The following is a 19298-nucleotide window of genomic DNA, read 5'->3' on the forward strand; positions in this document are numbered from 1 at the left end:
ACCCCTCACTGTGTCCGAATACACTAAGATCACTATGCCTTTAAACAATTCTAGACTGCCCATATGATGATGTAATGTGTTTGGAAGCTTCTGTTAGGTTTGTTGGAAACATCTGAGTTAATTAGAGACACACTTGTGGATATATTTAAATGCAGACCTAAAACACACTGCTTCTTTGTGTAGCATCATGGGAAAGTCTAAAGAAATCAGCCAAGATATCAGGAAGAGACTTGTGGACTTGCTCAACCTTGGGTGCAATTTCAAGATACCTGAAGGTCCCTCGTTCATCTGTACAAACAATTATACGCAAGTACAAACAAAATGGGAATGTCCAGCCATCATATCGCTCAGGAAGGAGGCGGGTTCTGTGTCCCAGAGATGAATGTGCTTTGGTCCGACATGTGCATATCAACCCAAGAACAAAAGCAAAAGACCTTGCGAAGATGATGGCGGAAGCTGGTAAGATTGTGTTAATATCCACAGTAAAACGAGTACTGTATCAACATAGGCTAAAAGGCTACTCTGCCAGGAAGAAGCCATTACTCCAAAAGAAACATAAAAAAGCCAGATTAATGTTTGCAAAGACCTACATTTTTGGAGACATGTCCTGTGGTCTAACAAAACTAAAATTGAACTTTTTGGCCATAATGACCATCGTTACGTTTAGAAGAAAAAGGGAGAAGCTTGGAAGCCTAAGAACACCATCCCAACTGTGAAACACGGGGTTGGCAGCATCATGTTGTGGGGTTGTTTTGCTGCAGGAGGGACTGGTGCACTTCACTAAATAGATGGCATCATGAGGAAAGAAGATTATGTGGAAATACTGAAGCAACATCTCAAGACATCAGCCAGGAAGTTAAAGCTTGGGTGCAAATGGGTCTTTCAAATGGACAATGACCCGAAGCATACTGCCAAACTGGTTACAAATAGTGATGAGCGGCAGGGGTCATATTCGAATTCGCGATATTTCGTGAATATTTTGTAGAATATTCGTCAAAAAATTGGCAAATTCGAAAATTCACGATTTTTTTTTTACTCAAAAAACCGTAAAGGTAATGACTGTGTAATATGCGAATTTTTGGAATTCGAATTTTCGGATTCAAATTTTGTATTGCGAATTTTTCAACTTACAACTATTAGACAAAGAAGATTATAGCACTATATTAGCTAAATTGCTCTATATTCGATTTTTTTTCGAATATTCTCTATATTGCTATAACTTAGTTTTTTCGAATAATCGTAATATTCTAAAATAAGAATATTTAGCAATATAGCAAATATTTAAAAAAAATTATATAGAGCAAAATTCGCAACACTACTACTCCTAAAGTCAAGTATATTGCAGCCTTCTTATTGGCCCACAAGCTAGAAGCAGTGAGGGATCATGTGTACTGATAAAAAAATAATAATAATTATAATAAAAAAAATGAAATAAAAATGAATATTCGAAATTACGAATATATATAACTATATTAGAAATATTTGCGAATTTTCGAAGTACCTATATTCGCAATAAAAATTCGAAATTCGAATATTCGTGATCAACACTAGTTACAAAGTGGCTTAAGGATAACAAAGTCAATGTTTTGGAGTGGCCATCACAAAGCCATGATCTCAATCCTATTGAAAATTTATAGGCAAAGCTGAAAAGGCAGGTGCGAGCAAGGCGACCAACAAACATGGCTCAGTTACACCAGTTTTTTCAGGACTCAGAAATGGTCCCAAATTCCGACCAACTATTGTGAGAAGATTGTGGAAGGATATCCAAAACGTTTGACCCAAGTCATGCAGTTTAAGGTCAATGGTACCAAATATTAATGAAATGCCTTAAACATTCTCTCTCATTATTCTGGCATTTGGCAAATAATAATAATTATGGTAATCCTAATTGACCAAAAACAGGAAAGGTTTATTCAGATTTCTTGTCAGATATTGAGAAAAACATTCATATGTGTCTTTTTATATAGAGCATGTAAACTTCTGGTTTCAACTGTAGTAGAAACCCCCCATAAATGACCCCATTGTAGAAATTACACCCCTCAAGTTACTCAAAACAGATTTTACAAACGTTGTTAACCTTTAAGTCGTTCCACAAGAATTAAAGGAAAATGGAGATGAAATTTAAAAATTTCACTTTTTTTGGCACATTTTCCATTTTTTTTAACAAATATCTTTTTATTTGTTTTTTATATAAAGTAAATACATGACAATTGTAGCAATACAATTCAAGGAAAAAATAAAGACGTGATATAAAATCGGATAGCAATAATGTGCATATAACATCAAATAAAAAGAGTTACTTGCATAGTAAAAAGATTAAATGTCAGTTTAAATTTACAATAGGCTTGACAAATGTAGTTAAGCTTCTTAGGTTCATGTGAATTAAAACTGTTCACTTTTCACAGTTTAAATACAATCACATTGAAGAGCCATTATTCAATTGTCGGTAATAGTGATAGGTAAAATAACATCTGGAGGAACGATAAGACCTCCATATAACAAATATATCTAACATAACAAGAAGACTACATAGACTGCTCCTAGGTACGAAGATCTATAGACCATGAAAAATGTTATATAGCTTTTAAATTTGTAGATTTGTGCTAAATATGTGACCGTTACAAATCTCAAATAAGGAACACATGTGGATTCATTCCGTCATGTGTTATATATATATATTCAAGAGGCGTTTGTAGATATAATGGGATTGTTTAAGATGTAATACTGTATGGCAAGTGTGTATAAAGCTCAAATTAAGTGAAATTAAATTTGATAGCTGTGATATCTATGTTTTCCTGTGATCAGTCCAGGGTTTCCATAATCTAAGGAATTTGGAGTGCGAGCGGTTGGCCCAGCTGCTGAGTTCCTCCATGAGATACAGTTGGTCAACCTTTGCCTTCCACTGAGAAATTGTAGGAGGGTCCGGATCTAGCCAACGTAGAGGTATCAGTGACCTAGCTGCTTGAACCAGCCATGTGACTAGATCATAGGCTTTAGGGGACCAGCTTTTAACTGGAAGCCATAGAAGTACAGAAGTAGGAGTGAGCTTAAGTGAGGAATTGCAGATATTATTTATTTCATTTTCAATAAGTGACCAAAAACCAGTTATTTTAGGGCATGACCACATTATGTGTCCTAGAGTACCTACACCTTGGAAGCACCGCCAGCATGTGTCTGTCTTTGTCAGACCCATCCTCAGAAGTTTACTAGGGTCGTTATACCACCGAACCATTGTTTTGCATGAATGTTCTTGTATTTTTACGCATCTAGCGAAACCGTGTGATCTTAGATGGATTTGGTCTATTTCTTTTACGCTAAATGATACTCCCAAATCCTTCTCCCACTGGGCAATATAGTCTGGTTTATTCTGTTTTCGTAAGTGGAGCAGGTTTCTATAAATATTGGAAATTGCATGACTAAGAGTTTTTTGTTTTTGTATAATTTTTTCAAACCAAGTTAATTCCTTGTCCATTGCATATTTGCTATGCAATTTAGAGCACGTATCTTTAAACACTTTTATGTCCAAAAAATTGTCCTGCTTTACATGAAGGGAACTTATTGCATCTTTTGCTGAAGTTGTGTTAGTGCTAACCATTAGTTCTCCTATAGTTATGTCTTTAAATGAGTTCCAAAAATCTGGTGGGTTTGTGATGTTAGGGTAGACCAAAAAAGGGCTCAATGGAGAGGGAAGAAAATTGGGGGGGGGGGTCGGATAGCAATTGAGTGTTTTTGGAGATAGTATTGAAGGTTGTGAGGATCCCTTTGGACAGCCCACCAATCGGGTATGCAGATTTCTTTATGCCCCATAGATTTTCTATTTGGCACTTGGTCAGGGATAGGAGTTCTATGTCAGAACCTACAATTCTGAATTTAGGGATGCACAGTTGCAACCATATTTTTAGTTGGATTTCTTTGTAATAGGTCTGCGCATCTGGTAGACCCATGCTCCTTGTGATCTGTCTCTAATTAATTTGTCATACGCTAAGCGTGACTTATTCCCTTTCCAAAGGAAAGAAGAGAATAATGAGCGCGTAGTAGCAAGAAAGGATTGCGGTAGGTGGATGGGAATCATTTGAAGGAGATATAGCAGTCTAGGCATATTATATATCTGAAGAAGGTTTTTTCTGCCTAGCCATGACACGAAGGGAAGAGATAGCGAACCCAGCTGGTCTTTGATATTTTTCAGTAAGGGAGTATAGTTCATGGAATAAAGGGACTTTGTATCATTTGTTAAGAAAATACCAAGATACTTGATTTTTTCTTGTTGCCATACAAATGGGTAAGAAGAGCGTAAAAGTTGGACTTAGGATGATGGGATGGAAATATTAAGTGCTTCTGACTTAGAGTAATTAATTTAAAAAATTGATATTGTTCCAAATTGTTCAAATAAAGTCATAAGTGGTGGGAATGCTTGGATGGGGTTTGTAATTAGGAGAAGAAGATCATCCGCAAAAGCGGCGCATTTATGCTCCTCCAGGTTGGTTTTTATACCTTTGATCTGTGGGTTGTCCCTTATTGCTTGCAATAAGGTCTCCATAGTGATAATGAAAAGAGTGGGGGACAACGGACAACCCTGGCGGGTGCCATTACTTATGTTGAATGGTTTTGATAGCGTGCCGTTGACCCTCACTCTTGCACTAGGTTGGTGGTAAAGAGACATAATCGCATCAACAAAGAGGGGGGGTATACCGAATCTATGAAGAGCCTTTTGCATATATGACCAGTCAACACGGTCAAATGCCTTTTCGGCATCTGTGCCGAGAAGGATGAGAGGACATTTCCTAGATTTCGCTAGTTGTATCGCATGTAGGACTCTACACGAGTGAAAATTTCCTTCTCTGCCCCTAACAAATCCAGCTTGGTCCCAATGGATTATACTTGGAATAATTTTATTGAGTCGATTTGCTAGGATCTTCGCCCAAACCTTAACGTCTAGATTGAGGAGAGAGATTGGTCTATAACTACCGCACTCTGTTTCTTTTTTGCCCTCTTTCGCTATAACTGTGATGGTAGCTTCTAAAGTTTGTTTTGGTGGACGAGTTCCTGACATTAGTGCCTGACACCATGCTGTCATATGAGGAAGAAGAACCGGGAGTAATTTTTTATAATATCCCGCAGGTAGTCCATCAGGACCCGGGGCTTTTCCATTAGGGAGTGCTTTAACAATATCTGTAAGTTCATCCGCTGTTATAGGAGCTAATAGAGATATACTATCTTTTTCGGAAATGCTAGGAAGGTTAAGTTTGGAAAGAAAAGCATCAATTTTTTGTAGCTTCATTTCTATTTGTGAATTTGAGGGTAAATTATATAGTTGACTATAAAAGTGACTGAATTCGGTAGCTATCTCCCTCGTGTCATTGACCAGGTTACCCGAGTGTGTTTTAATGCATTTAATAAACTGTGCATCTTTCCTTTTTTTGATTAGGTAGGATGTTAGTTTGCTCCCCCTGTCTCCGTGTGCATAATGTTTGAATTGTGCATACTGGTACTCTTTAGCACATCTAATATTGAGCATTTCTTTTAATTTATTGCAAAGAGAAATCAGGTCCTCATTCATGATCTTTGCTTTTGAATGTTTCTGTATAGATTCTAGAGCTGCAATTTGTGATAAAAGGGAATTTAACATTTTTTGTCTATCCTTTTTGACCTTAGTACCTAGGGCTATTAATTCTCCTCTAATGAAAGCTTTATGTGCCTCCCAAACTATGGTCTGAGATGTGTCAGACGATTTGTTTTCTTGAAAGTAAAGGGCCAATTTCTTAGATAGATCTGTTAGAGAGCGATCCGTGTCAAGCAGAGTCTCATTTAGCCTCCATGTCCATTCCCTCGCTGGAAGGGAGGAAAGGGACATGCACGCCGAGACCGGTGCGTGATCTGAAATTGTGATAGATCCGATTTCTGCCTTTTCAAGAGTGTTCAAATGCGCGTCTGAGATGAATATGTAATCTATTCTTTGGAAAGAGTGGTGGACTTGTGAGAAATAGGAGTAATCCTTTGCTGAGACATTAAGGGTTCTCCATGTATCTATTAAGTGGGTCTTGGTTAAAAGTTTTTGAATGCTTCCAAGAGTTTTTTGTGCTAGGGCTGAGACACCTCTTGAAGTATCCAAACTGGGGTTAAGGGATACGTTCAAGTCCCCTCCTACTAGCAATAGACCTTAGCAAACGTTTGAAATTTTTCAAGTGTGGTTTTGAGCCACCTAAATAGATTTTTATTTGGTGCATAAATGCTCGCTAGGGATATTAAGGTTTGACCTATCTTACCCTTAACAAAAATAAAACGCCCCTCTAAATCTGAGAGCGTTAAAATGTGTTCAAAGGGTATGTGTTTAGCTATTGCTATGCTGACTCCTCTGGCTGCTTTTTTGTAAGTAGAGTGAAACCATTTGTCATAACGTAAATGTGGTAATTTAGGTATTCTATCAGTTTTTAGATGGGTCTCTTGAAGAAAGCAAATGTCTGAATTGCTCTTCCTCAAGAGAGCTAGTACCTGGGACCTCTTTTGAGGTGAGTTGAATCCTCTGACGTTAAAGGTAGTTGTGGTTACAGATGCCATGGATTTGAGATTTGTAAGGGAATGTAGTCATCAGGAAGAAAATTCCTGGAAGCAGCCTGTAGTAAATCATACATAAAAGAAACAATAACATAGTCATTAACATCTGACTTATAAACAAAGTCATTCAAATCTGACTTATAAACAAAAGTAGGTCCATTAGATGTTATTCTTAGAGTAAGTTTTAAGAAGGACCTAGTTCTTCTACATGATGGAATGGGCCTAGTACGTTGGCCACTGTTGCTCATGTAGAGAGGATATGCGGGGACAGAAGATCCAATGGGATTCCTGATCTGGCACCGTAGACCCGTGTGTGAGGTAGGTAAAGATATGCATTCTATAAACGCCTCATTAGAAACTGTTCAGGGTAATCAAATCTCGAAAAACTGATCAATAGCAACATTAAAAAGCCTAAATGGGAGGATGGGGGTGGAAAAAGAAGGTGGGGAGGGGGGAGGACACACAAACAATGGTAGGGAGGGGGAGAGGATTATAGGAAGAGAGTGGGAAGGTATCCAGTGAAATAGGCTTTCAACGTGACCATAATGAGTATTCATTGAGATATTGATCAGTAAAGGGTTAAGTTATCCCCGAAACAAAATGTGACAATGCATAATCCTTATCCTTAGATATTTATAAAAGGTAAAGACACCAAATAATCTATTGCTAACTGTGATTGTATGTGTTGCAGTAGGTGGATCTGTTATTTGGCCACCAACTGTACACATACCTATTTCTGCATCAAGAAGCTCTAAAATCATGTTAGAACAATGGTATAGCATGAGACAGAAATTACATATATACGTTTAGAGACACGATTAGATAAAGACAAATTAGTGGGTGGGAGAATAGTGAAGAAGATGGAGAAGTACATTATATGAGAAGAAGGGTGTAGATGATAGGGGGTTCAGAGAAACTGCAATCACTCAGATATTATCTAAAAAGTGGAGCGAACTTGCAGAGGTGGAGGGGGGAGGCGCAGGGGAAAGGAAGCGAAGACAAGGAGAAAAGAAGAAGATCGATTAAACAAAGAGAAAATCGTAAAGAATGGAGAGACAGTAAGTGAGACATAAGTGGAGAGAGCGCAGTGCGAATATTACACTGCTTTTGTATCTATGTATGGAGGGGGAGATTATCAGTAATTGACTTAGCAGGTTCACTAAACGAGAACACAATACTTAATTAGCTGGTATTCTTGATAAGTATCTTCTGGATGTGAAGCATTTTTCATCTTCGGGTTGATCTCGAATGTCTGTTTCTGGATGGGGTCGACCACGGTTCCAATCGCGGTAGAGGGGGCATCTGTCTAGAAGAGCTGTCTACAGGCATCCAAGAGTCCACCGGTATAGGATCAATTCCCAGGTGATCCCATAATTCAGGTAGGTCTGCTAAGGTTCGGATCGTGAAGCGTCGGCCATCTTTGTTGAAGGTGAGACCGAAGGGATACAGCCACCTATATAGTATCTTTTGTTCTCTAAGGTGATCCGTTAGTGGTTTCAATAACCTTCTTTTATAAAGCGTAGATGGGGCTATGTCCTGATATAAGGATATTTTCGCATCCTCGTAACGTAGCTCCTTCCTTTTTCTTGCCGCTTGTAATAGGGCCGCGGTGCTTCTGAAACTTAGTAGGCCGCAAATGACATCGCGTGGTGGTTCCCCTTTCTTAGGGACTGGTCGCAGGGATCTATGGATCCTTTCAATAGTAATGTCCTGCGCTTTATCTGCCCCTAATAAATCAATAAAAAGTTGCTCGGCAGTATCTTGAAGATCTGCATTACTCACAGATTCTGGTAGGCCTTTGAATCGGACATTTTTTCTTCTGCTCCGATTCTCCTGGTCTTCAATTAGCATCAGAGCTGTATTGAGCGATTTTTCTTGCATGTCCAGGAGATCGGATACTGCAGACGCTCTATTAGTTAGCAGACTTTGGTTCCCTTCAAGGGACTCGACCCTGTGGCCTAGCGATTTCACATCTTCCCTCATGTCTCTAACTTCCTGGAGCAGCGGCGCCATTGCTTGGGCAAGTGAGTCTTTGAGGAAAGATCTCGTGAGGATGGTATTGTTGTCGTCCGAATGTACGGTATCGACCTCTTCCCCTCCTCCCTCTGCACCTGTGCACTCCTCTCCGTCGTCTTCCTCCGACTCCGGTAGCGAGGGTTGTGGCGCCATTTTGATCAGCCGCGCTGGTGAGAGCGACAGCTTTTTTCTGATAAAACGGTCCATCTCCGTCTAAAACGGTCCATCTCCGTCTGTCCTTTTTTATGTTTTGGGGTTGCCTGATGGTCTCTGGGCTTGTCTCTCCCGATTTTGACCATGTTCATCGGCGTCTGGGTGTCTTTATGTATTGAAACACGGGTCTAAGCGGCAGGAGCTCTGTCTCAGACCTCCATCACGCTCAGCGGTCACGCACATTTTCCATTTTAATCTATTTTTTTTCTTTAACACACCGAGGGTTAACTGCCAAACAAAACTCAATATTTATTACCGCGATTCTATAGTTTACAGAAACACCCCATATGTGGTCGTAAACTGATATATCCCATTTGAAGCCCCCCCTGATGCACCCCTACAGTAGAAACTCCCAAAAGTGACCCCATTTTGGAAACTACGGGATAAGGTAACCGTTTTATGGGTAATATTTTAGGGTACATATGCTTTTTAGGAAAGGTAACCAAAAAATTGCTGTTTTGGCACCATTTTAATTTTTTGTTTTTTACAATGTTCATCTGAAAGGTTAGATCATGTGCTATTTTCATACAGCAATTTGGTACGGTTTTGTGTCTCCATTTTCTGAACGCCATAATTTTTTTATTTTTCCGCCGATCGTCTTGTGCAGGGGCTTGTTTTTTGCAGGAAGAGTTGATGTTTTTATTGGTACCATTTTTGGGTACATATGATTTTTTTGATCATTCAATATCACACTTTATGAGGCAAGGTGACCAAAAAATGTTTTGGCACAGTTTTTATTTATTTATTTTTAGAGTGTTCACCTGAGGGGTTAGGTCATGTGATATTTTTTCAGAGCAGGTCGTTACGGACACAGCAATACCTAATATGTTTACTTTTTGTTATTTAAGTTTTACACAATAATAGCTTTTTTGAAACAAAAAAAAAATGTTTTAGTGTCTCCATAGTCTGAAAGCCATAGCTTTTTTATTTTTCAACCAATTGTCTTAGGTAGGATCTCATTTTTTACAGGGTGAGGTGACAATTTGATTGGTACTGTTTTGGGGGGCATACGCATTTTTGATCAGTTGGTGTTGCACGTAATGTTATGTTAGGTGACAAAAAATGGCTTTTTTGGCACTGTTTTTATTTTTATTTTTTATGGTGTTCATCTGTGGGGTTGGGTCTCGAGTTGAGCGAACCCGAACTGTACCGAACTTTAGGTTTTTCGGCACCCGGATCCGAACCCGAACATTTAAGTAAAAGTTCGGGTTCGGGTTCGGTGTTCGGCACTTTCTTGGCACTTTTTGAAAGGCTGCACAGCAGCCAATCAACAAGCGTCATACTACTTGCCCCAAAAGGCCATCACAGCCATGCCTACTATTGGCATGGCTGTGATTGGCTAACTGCAGCATGTGACCCAGCCTCTATTTAAGCTGGAGTCACATAGCGCCGCCCTTCACTCTGCTCGTATTAGTGTAGGGAGAGGCTGCAGCTGCTGTGCGGGAGAGATCAGGGAGAAATCTTATCAAGAACTGCTTTTTTTACTCAGCGATCTACAGCAAATGTGTTTTGTGGGTGCAGTGCACAATTTTTTTAAGCCTGCCCTGAGCCAACTACTGCTGAAAACAAACTTTTTTTACAGTTTGTCAATATCAATACATAATCGGCAGCCATTTTATGCAACGATAGTGCACCAGCACAGGCTATCTGCATGTCTGCAAGTCCAGAAATACATCTTTTTGCTTACTGGGGTGAAAAAACCCTCTAATATACTGCAAAATCTGGGATAAGACGTGCATAAGTGACTGTCACATTTAGGCCAGAAATACATCTTTTTGCATACTGGGGTGAAAAAACCCTCTAATATACTGCAAAATCTGGGATAAGACGTGCATAAGTGACTGTCACATTTAGGCCAGAAATACATCTTTTTGGTTACTGGGGTGAAAAAACCCTCTAACATACTGCACATCTGGGATTAGACATGCATAAGTTACTGTCACATTTAGGCCAGAAATACGGCTTTTTGGTTACTGGGGTGAAAAAACCCTCTGATATACTGCACATCTGGGATAAGACGTGCATAAGTGAGTGTCACATTTAGGCCAGAAATACATCTTTTTGCTTACTGGGGTGAAAAAACCCTCTAATATACTGCAAAATCTGGGATAAGACGTGCATAAGTGACTGTCACATTTAGGCCACAAATACATCTTTTTGGTTACTGGGGTGAAAAAACCCTCTAATATACTGCACATCTGGGATAAGACGTGCATAAGCGACTGTCTTTTTTAGGCCAGAAATGCGGCTTTTTGGTTACTGGGGTGAAAAAACCCTCTAATATATACTGCACATGTGGGATTAGACGAGCATAAGCAACTGTCTTTTTTAGGCCAGAAATACGGCTTTTTGGTTACTGGGGTGAAAAAAAACCTCTGATATACTGCACATCTGGGATTAGACGTGCATAAGTTACTGTGAAATTTAGGCCACAAATTCCGCTGTCATATAGAGTAAAAAAAAAAAATATTGGAGTTCAATACCCTACATCAGGGTTTTTATTAGCGGTTAATTAATTTTAACAGACTTAACCACTTTTTACTTTGCTTTGTGAACGCTAACTATGAGGCAAACATCTAATAAGGGACGCGGTCATGGTCGTGGTGGTGGTGTTGGTGGAGCCTCTGGTGCAGGGAGAGGACGTGGCCGTTCTGCCACAGCTACACGTCCTACTGAACCTACTACCTCAGGTCCCAGTAGCCGCCAGAATCTACAGCGATATTTGGTCGGGCCTAATGCCGTTCTAAGGATGGTAAGGCCTGAGCAAGTACAGGCGCTAGTCAATTGGGTGGCCGACAGTGGATCCAGCACGTTCACATTATCTCCCACCCAGTCTTCTGCAGAAAGCGCACAGGTGGTGCCTGAAACCCATGCCCATCAGTCTGTCACATCACCCCCGTGCATATCGGGGAACCTGTCTGAGCCTCAAGTCATGCAGCAGTCTCTTATGCTGTTTGAATACTCTGCTGGCAGGGTTTCCCAAGGGCATCCACCTAGCCCTTCCCCAGGGGTGGAAGACATAGAATGCACTGACGCACAACCACTTATGTTTCCTAATGAGGACATGGGAATACCACCTCAGCACATCTCTGATGATGACGAAACACAGGTGCCAATTGCTGCATCTTTCTGCAGTGTGCAGACCGAAAAGGAGGTCAGGGAGGAAGACTGGGTGGAAGACGATGCAGGGGATGATGAGGTCCTAGAACCCACATGGAATGAAGGTCGTCCCACTGACTTTCAGAGTTCGGAGGAAGAGGCAGTGGTGAGACCGAGCCAACAGCGTAGCAAAAGCGGGAACAGGGTGCAAAAGAGGGCAGCCATTGCCAAAACAGTTCGCCTGCTACTGGCCACCGTCACCAGAGACCGAGCACTCCAAAAGCAGCTTCAAGGAGTTCCCTGGCATGGCACTTCTTCACTTCAATGTGCTGATGACAAGACCCGAGTGGTTTGCACGCTGTGCCATCAGAGCCTGAAGCGAGGCATTAACATTCTGAACCTTAGCACAACCTGCATGACCAGACATCTACATGCGAGACACGGGCTGCAGTGGAGTAAGCACCTTCAAAACCAAGAAAGGGTTTAGGCCCCTCCTGCTCCCTCTTCTGCTGCTGCCTCGGCCTCTTCATCCGCCTCTGGAGGAACGTTGGCACCTGCCACCCAGCAAACAGAGGATGTGCCACCAACAACACCACCTCCCTCACCAAGCATCTCCACCATGTCACACGGAAGCGTTCAGCTCTCCATCTCACAAACCTTTGTGAGAAAGCGTAAATTCCCACCTAGCCACCCTCGATCCCTGGCCCTGAATGCCAGCAATTCTAAACTACTGGCCTTTGAAATGCTGTCATTCAGGCTGGTGGAGACGGACAGCTTCAAAAAGCTCATGTCGCTTGCTGTTTCACAGTACGTCGTTCCCAGCCGCCACTACTTCTCCAGGAGAGCCGTGCCCTCCCTTGAACAACCAAGTATCAGATAAAATCAAGTGTGCACTGCGCAACGCCATCTGTGGCAAGGTCCACCTAACCACAGATACGTGGACCAGTAAGCACAGCCAGGGACGCTATATCTCCCTAACTGCACACTGGGTAAATGTAGTGGCGGCTGAGCCCCAGGCAGAGAGCTGTTTGGCGCACGTCCTTCTGCCGCCAAGGATCGCAGGGCATTATTCTTTGCCTCCTGTTGCCTCCTCTTCCTACTCGGCTTCCTCATCCTCTTCTACCACCTCCTCATCCGGTCAGCGACAGACCTTCACCATCAAGTTCAGCACAGCCAGGGGTAAACGTCAGCAGGCTGTTCTGAAACTGATGTGTTTGGGGGACAAACCCCACACCGCGCAGGTGTTGTGGCAGGGTATAGAACAACAGACCGACGAGGAGTTGCTGCCAGTAAGCCTCAAGCCCGGCCTGGTGGTGTGCGATAATGGACGAAATATCGTTGCAGCTCTGGGACTAGCCGGTTTGACGCACATCCCTTGCCTGGCGCATGTGCTGAATTTGGTGGTGCAGAAATTCATTCACAACTACCCCAACATGTCAGGGCTGCTGCGTAAAGTGCGGGCCGTCTGTGCGCGCTTCCGGCGTTCTCATCCTGCCGCCGCTCGGCTGTCTGCGCTACAGCGTAACTTCGGCCTCATATGCGACGTGCCTACCAGGTAGAACTCCACCTTGCACATGCTGGAGAGACTGTGCGAGCAGCAGCAGGCCATAGTGAAGTTTCTGCTGCAGCACGCACGGGTGAGTCGCACTGCGGAACAGCACCACTTCACCCTTCACCACCAATGACTGGGCCTCCATACGAGACCTGTGTGCCCTGTTGCGCTGTTTTAAGTACTCCACCAACATTGCCAGTGGAGATGACGCCGTTATCAGCGTTACAATACCACTTCTATGTCTCCTTGAGAAAACACTTAGGGCGATGATGGAAGAGGATGTGGCCCAGGACGAGGAGGAGGAAGAGGGGTCATCTCTAACACTTTCAGGCCAGTCTTTTTGAACAGGCTCAGAAAGAGGATTTTTGCAACAGCAGAGGCCAGGTACAAATTTGGCCAGCCAGGACCCACTACTGGAGGAGGAGGAGGATGAGGATGAGGAGGAGGATTGGGATGAAGCATGTTCACAGCAGGGTGGCATCCAACGCAGTTCAGGCCCGTCACTGCTGCATGGCTGGGGGGATACGGAGGACGCAGACGATACGCCTCCCACAGAGGACAGCTTGTCCTTACCTCTGGGCAGCTTGGCACACATGAGCGACTACATGCTGCAGTGCCTGCGCAACGACAGCAGAGTTGCCCACATTTTAACGTGTGCTGACTACTGGGTGGCCACCCTGCTGGATACTCGTAACAAAGGCAATGTGCCGTCCTTAATTCCCTCACTGGAGCGTGATCGAAAGATGTGGGACTACAGGCGCACGCTGGTAGACGTGCTCCTGAGAGCATTCCCGACTGACGCCGGGGGACAAGTGGAAGCACAAGGCGAAGGCAGGGGAGGAGGAAGAGGTCACCAATGCAGCTGTGTCAGCGCCAGCACCTCAGAAGGCAGGGTTAGCATGGCTGACATGTGGAAAAGCTTTGTCACTTCGCCGCAACAACCGTCCCCAACTGCTGATATGGAGCGTGTTAGCAGGAGGCAGCATTTGAACAACATGGTGGAACAGTACCTGTGCACACGCCTACACGTACTGACTGATGATTCCGCTCCATTCAACTTCTGTGTCTCCAAATTGTCCACATGGCCAGAGCTTGCCCTGTATGCCTTGGAGGTGCTGGCCTTTCCTGCAGCCAGTGTACTCTCTGAACGTGTATTTAGCATGGCAGGAGGCTTCAATACAGACAGACGCAGCCGCCTGTCCACAGCCAGCCATTAAAATGAACCAGGCTTGGATCCCACAAGACTTGTCTGTACCTTGTTCAGAATAAACATTTATACCACCATCAAACATACATTCTTGTACTCAAGCCAAGTGCAATGATTCTTTGTTCTCTTTTTTTTTTTATTTGTCCCAATATTTTGGGGGCTACCTACCCCAGTAAAAAATAAATAAAAATAAACATTGTTGGCTACCACCTCCTCCTCCATTGCTGCCTCCACCTACAACACCACATTCACCGCCTCCTCAACCTCCGACTCCATATCCACCTCCTTCTCTGAGTTGCAGGTTAATAATTTGTAATTTTTTGCTATTTTATTTCATTTTAAGTTATTTCCCTATCCACATCTGTTTGCAGAGCATTTGCCATGCTCTTAAGCACATTTTACTGCCTTTTACATCCCTCTAGCCTTTTCAAGGACTATTTTAGAGCCATTTTAATGCAAAAAAGTGCCAATTTTAGTGCCTTAAATTGAAAAAAATCTTATTTTCAATTGTCGGGTGACATTTTACCATTTTTGGCGTATACAAACCCCTGCTGTGCCTGGGTGACATGGGCCTAAATCTCTCAAAATTCTCTGTTCTATTGCTGGGTGACATGAACCCCTTTTTGCCGTGAATGAACCCCTGCTGTGCCTGGGTGACAGGGGCCTAAATGTCTCAAAATCCTCTGTTATATTACTGGGTGACATGAACCCCCTTTTGCCGTGAATGAACCCCTGCTGTGCCCGTAGTGACATGGGCCTAAATGTCTCAAAATCCTCTGTTCTATTGCTGGGTGACATGAACCCCCTTTTGCCATTAATGAACCCCTGCTGTGCCTGGGTGACAGGGGCCTAAATCTCTCAAAATCCTCTGTCCTATTGCTGGGTGACATGAACCCCCTTTTGCAGTGAATGAACCCCTGCTGTGCTGGGTGACAGGAGCCTAAATCTCTCAAAATCCTCTGTTCTATTGCTGGGTGACATGAACCCCCTTTTTCCGTGAATGAACCCCTGCTCTGCATTGCTGACAGGGAACTAAATTTAGTGAAAACATCTGTTACTGATCGGAAGATGCGCGACTACAAGCGCACACTGCTGATGGCATTCCCACCTGACAGCGGGGGCACAGTGGAAGCACAAGGAGAAGGCAGAGGAGGAGGAAGAGGTCTCCAACGCAGCTGGGGCACCGCCAGCACCTGAGAAGGCAGGGTTAGCATGGCCCAAATGTGGAAAAGCTTTGTCAGCCTTGGAGGTGCTGACCTGCCCTGCAGCCAGTGTATAGTGTGAACGTGTGTTTAGCACGGCAGAGAGCATTATCACAGGCCACAGCCAATGTGGACAAGCCTACATTTATTAAAATGAACCAGGCATGGATCCCACAGGACTTGTCCGTACCTTGTGCAGAATAGACATTTATACCAGCCTCAACCATCCATTCTTGTACTCAAGTGCACTTATTCTTCATTTTATTTTGTTATATGTTCCAATATTTTGTGGGATACCCTAATATAAAAAAATAAAATAACACAAATCAGTGTTGGCTACCTATTCCTCCTTCACCGCCGCTTCCACCTACACCACCACGTCAACCTACACCGCCACATCCACCCATCCACCGCCTCCTCAACCTCCTACTCCTAGATCCAGATTGTTATTTAAAAATTTTATGTATTTTATGCTATTTTAAGTCATTTCCCTATCCACATTTGTTTGCAGGACAGTTGCCATGCTCTTAAGCACATTTTGATGCCTTTTGCAGCCCTCTAGCCTTTTCCAGGACTATTTTAGCCATTTTAGTGCCCAAAAGTTCGGGTCCCCATTGATTTCAATGGGGTTTGGGTTCGGGGTCAAGTTCGGGTCAAGTTCGGGTCCCGAACCCGAATTTTTTTTCAAGTTCGGACGAACTCGTCGAACCCAAACATCCAGGTGTCCGCTTAACTCTAGTTGGGTCATGTGATATTTTTATAGAGCAGGTTGTTACGGACATAACGATACCTAATATGTGGGGGATTGAGTCAGCACAACCTGTATGTAGGTGCACATCACTATGGCGAAATACATATACAAGCGGAAAATACAAATGTGATAGCACTCTGCATCCAGCACTCTGCCCTGCCTCCATGCTGGATGAGGCATTGGTGTACATTTTGGCCAAAGCGTAATAAGCCACTCACCATGTCAAGGTCTCCTCTATTGTGTTAGGGACCACTCAATAGAGGCGACCTTGACGTGGTGAGGGGCTTATTACGCTTTGGCCAAAATGTACACCAATGCCTCATCCAGCATGGAGGCAGGGCAGAGTGCTGGATACCTAATATGTCTATCTTTTTTTAAATTTCACTTTAATACAATAATAGCATTTTTGAAACAAATAAAAATGATGTTTTAGTGTCTCCATATTCTGAGAGCTACAGGTGAAACTCTAAAAATTTGAATATTGTGCAAAGTTAATTTATTTCAGTAATGCAACTTAAAAAGGTGAAACTAATATATGAGATAGACGCATTACATGCAAAGCAAGATGTTTCAAGCCGTTATTTGTTATCATTTGGATGATTATGGCTTATAGCTTATGAAAACCCCAAAGTCACAATCTCAGGTACCCTTTGCTCAGTGGGTATGGATCAATTAGCTGACTTGAGTGTGACACTTTGAGCCTAGAATATTGAACCTTTTCACAATATTCAAATTTTAGGTTGCATTAATGCAACTCCTTTTAAGTTGCATTACTGAATGAACTTTTGCAAGATATTCTAATTTTTCGAGTTTCACCTGTATAGTTTTATTTTTATTTTTTGGGCGATGTGTCTTATCTAGGGGCTCATTTTTTGCGGGATGAGGTGACTGTTTAATTGGTACAATTTTGGGGCGCATACACGTTTTTGATCACTTGGTGTTCCACTTTTTGCGATGTAAGGTGACAAAAATTGCTTTTTTGACACAGTTTTTATTTTAAATTTTTTTATGGTGTTTATCAGATGGAGTGGATCATGTAATTTATAGAGCCGGTCGTTACGGACGCTGTGATACCTAATATATGTGTTTTTTCTTTTTTTTCTACTTTTTCTTATAAAATCTGGGGACAGGGGCGTTTTTTTCTTTTTTTACTTGAAACTTTAATTTTTTTTATTAAAAAAAGGGACATCGGAGCAGTAATCAAGGGGATTTACAATAGACAGTTTTACACTTAACATATATGAATGTATATTGAGATGGATGATCAGCACAAACTAATATGAATAGCCTCAGGCTCAAGTCAGAGAGAGAGAGATAAAGCCACTGCAATGAAGGTGGTAACTAGTCCCATTCCTTTCATAATGTACTATAGTCTGGAGCCATACAGGTGAAAAAGCCCAGAGATAACAAGGTCCCGGAGGGTTTTATATGGAATATATATATAGGATGGTCAGAAGTTAAAAAACAAAGTCATCCCGTTCAGGGATGGCGAAAGGTCCGCCAGGGTGCCCATAGTTGGACAAATTTAGACCGTGTTCTGGTTTCCTCTTCCATCAAATATATCTTGTCCACTTTTGTGTACCACTGTTATAAAGTGGGTAAGGGGGTAGCATTCAGCAAATGTAATGGAATCAGAAACCTGGCTGCTTGGATCAGGAGAATGCCGTTTGCCAATTCTCTGAAGGAAGCCAAAGCAAAACTGATTGGGTACAAATCAACTGCTGCTTTTATGTCTTGTCTTTCTACACCTGTATAGTATGATGGGGATGTGTTTCTTACAGTTCTAGTCTGAATGGACCAGATGTCACCGCCAGTTCTGTGAGAAGGTCTGGCAGACGTTCTTCTCTACCTCTTGCATGACGTTCTTTGTTTTGGTTTCACTTTGTCATCTCCTTTCCTTCTCCCAGGGGTCACCTATTTAGACTAATTGTCTCCCTTTATATTCCCTCCCATACTGCCTCACTTTGCGGTTTATACTACTTCCTGGATGAGGTGTTCACTGCTGGAGACTGCTGCTGCTGTTTCCTCAGATAAGTCTTTTTCCCTTATTTGTGTTTCCTTGCTAGCTTGATTCTAGGTGACCCTGACTCCGTCTGTATTAAGTGCAGGGAGCCGGTGGTCGTGTCCCCTCACTATTATTGGGGTTTCAGGTGTCACACAGTATTAGGTACGTGGGCATGCAATCGTCTACCATAGAGACCCTTGCATGGGCATAGCAGTCAGGGAGAGCTCTAGGGGTTTTATAGGGCTCACCCATATGCTCCTTAGTTTGGGATCAAGACAGTCGGATGTTTATTTATAAGTTCCAGCTTTCTGCAACATCATCCGTGACATTATAAACCGCCATAACCGTCTTAAGCATGGATCCGCCTTGATTGACTGCATGCAAGGTCTTTCGTTGGAGGTAGCACATATCTGTAAAACTGTGTCTCAGTTTCAGGTGACCGGTTCTGCTGGCGTTCATGGAGTTTGTTCCGAGCCTAAGATCTCGCTTCCGGATATAATCTCCGGGGGTAGTGAGAATTTTGTTCGCTTTAGAGAGGCTTGCAAACTCCATTTTCGCCTACTTTCCCATTCCTCTGGTGATGAGGAGCAGTGGGTGGGGATCATCATCTCGCTGCTCAGGGATAACACTTAGTCTTGGGCCTTTTCGCTACCGGTAGGGGCACGGCCCCTCCAAACTGTGGATGAATTTTTTGTAGCCCT

The sequence above is a fragment of the Bufo bufo genome, chromosome 1 (genome assembly GCF_905171765.1).
Source record: "Bufo bufo chromosome 1, aBufBuf1.1, whole genome shotgun sequence".
NCBI lineage: Eukaryota > Metazoa > Chordata > Amphibia > Anura > Bufonidae > Bufo > Bufo bufo.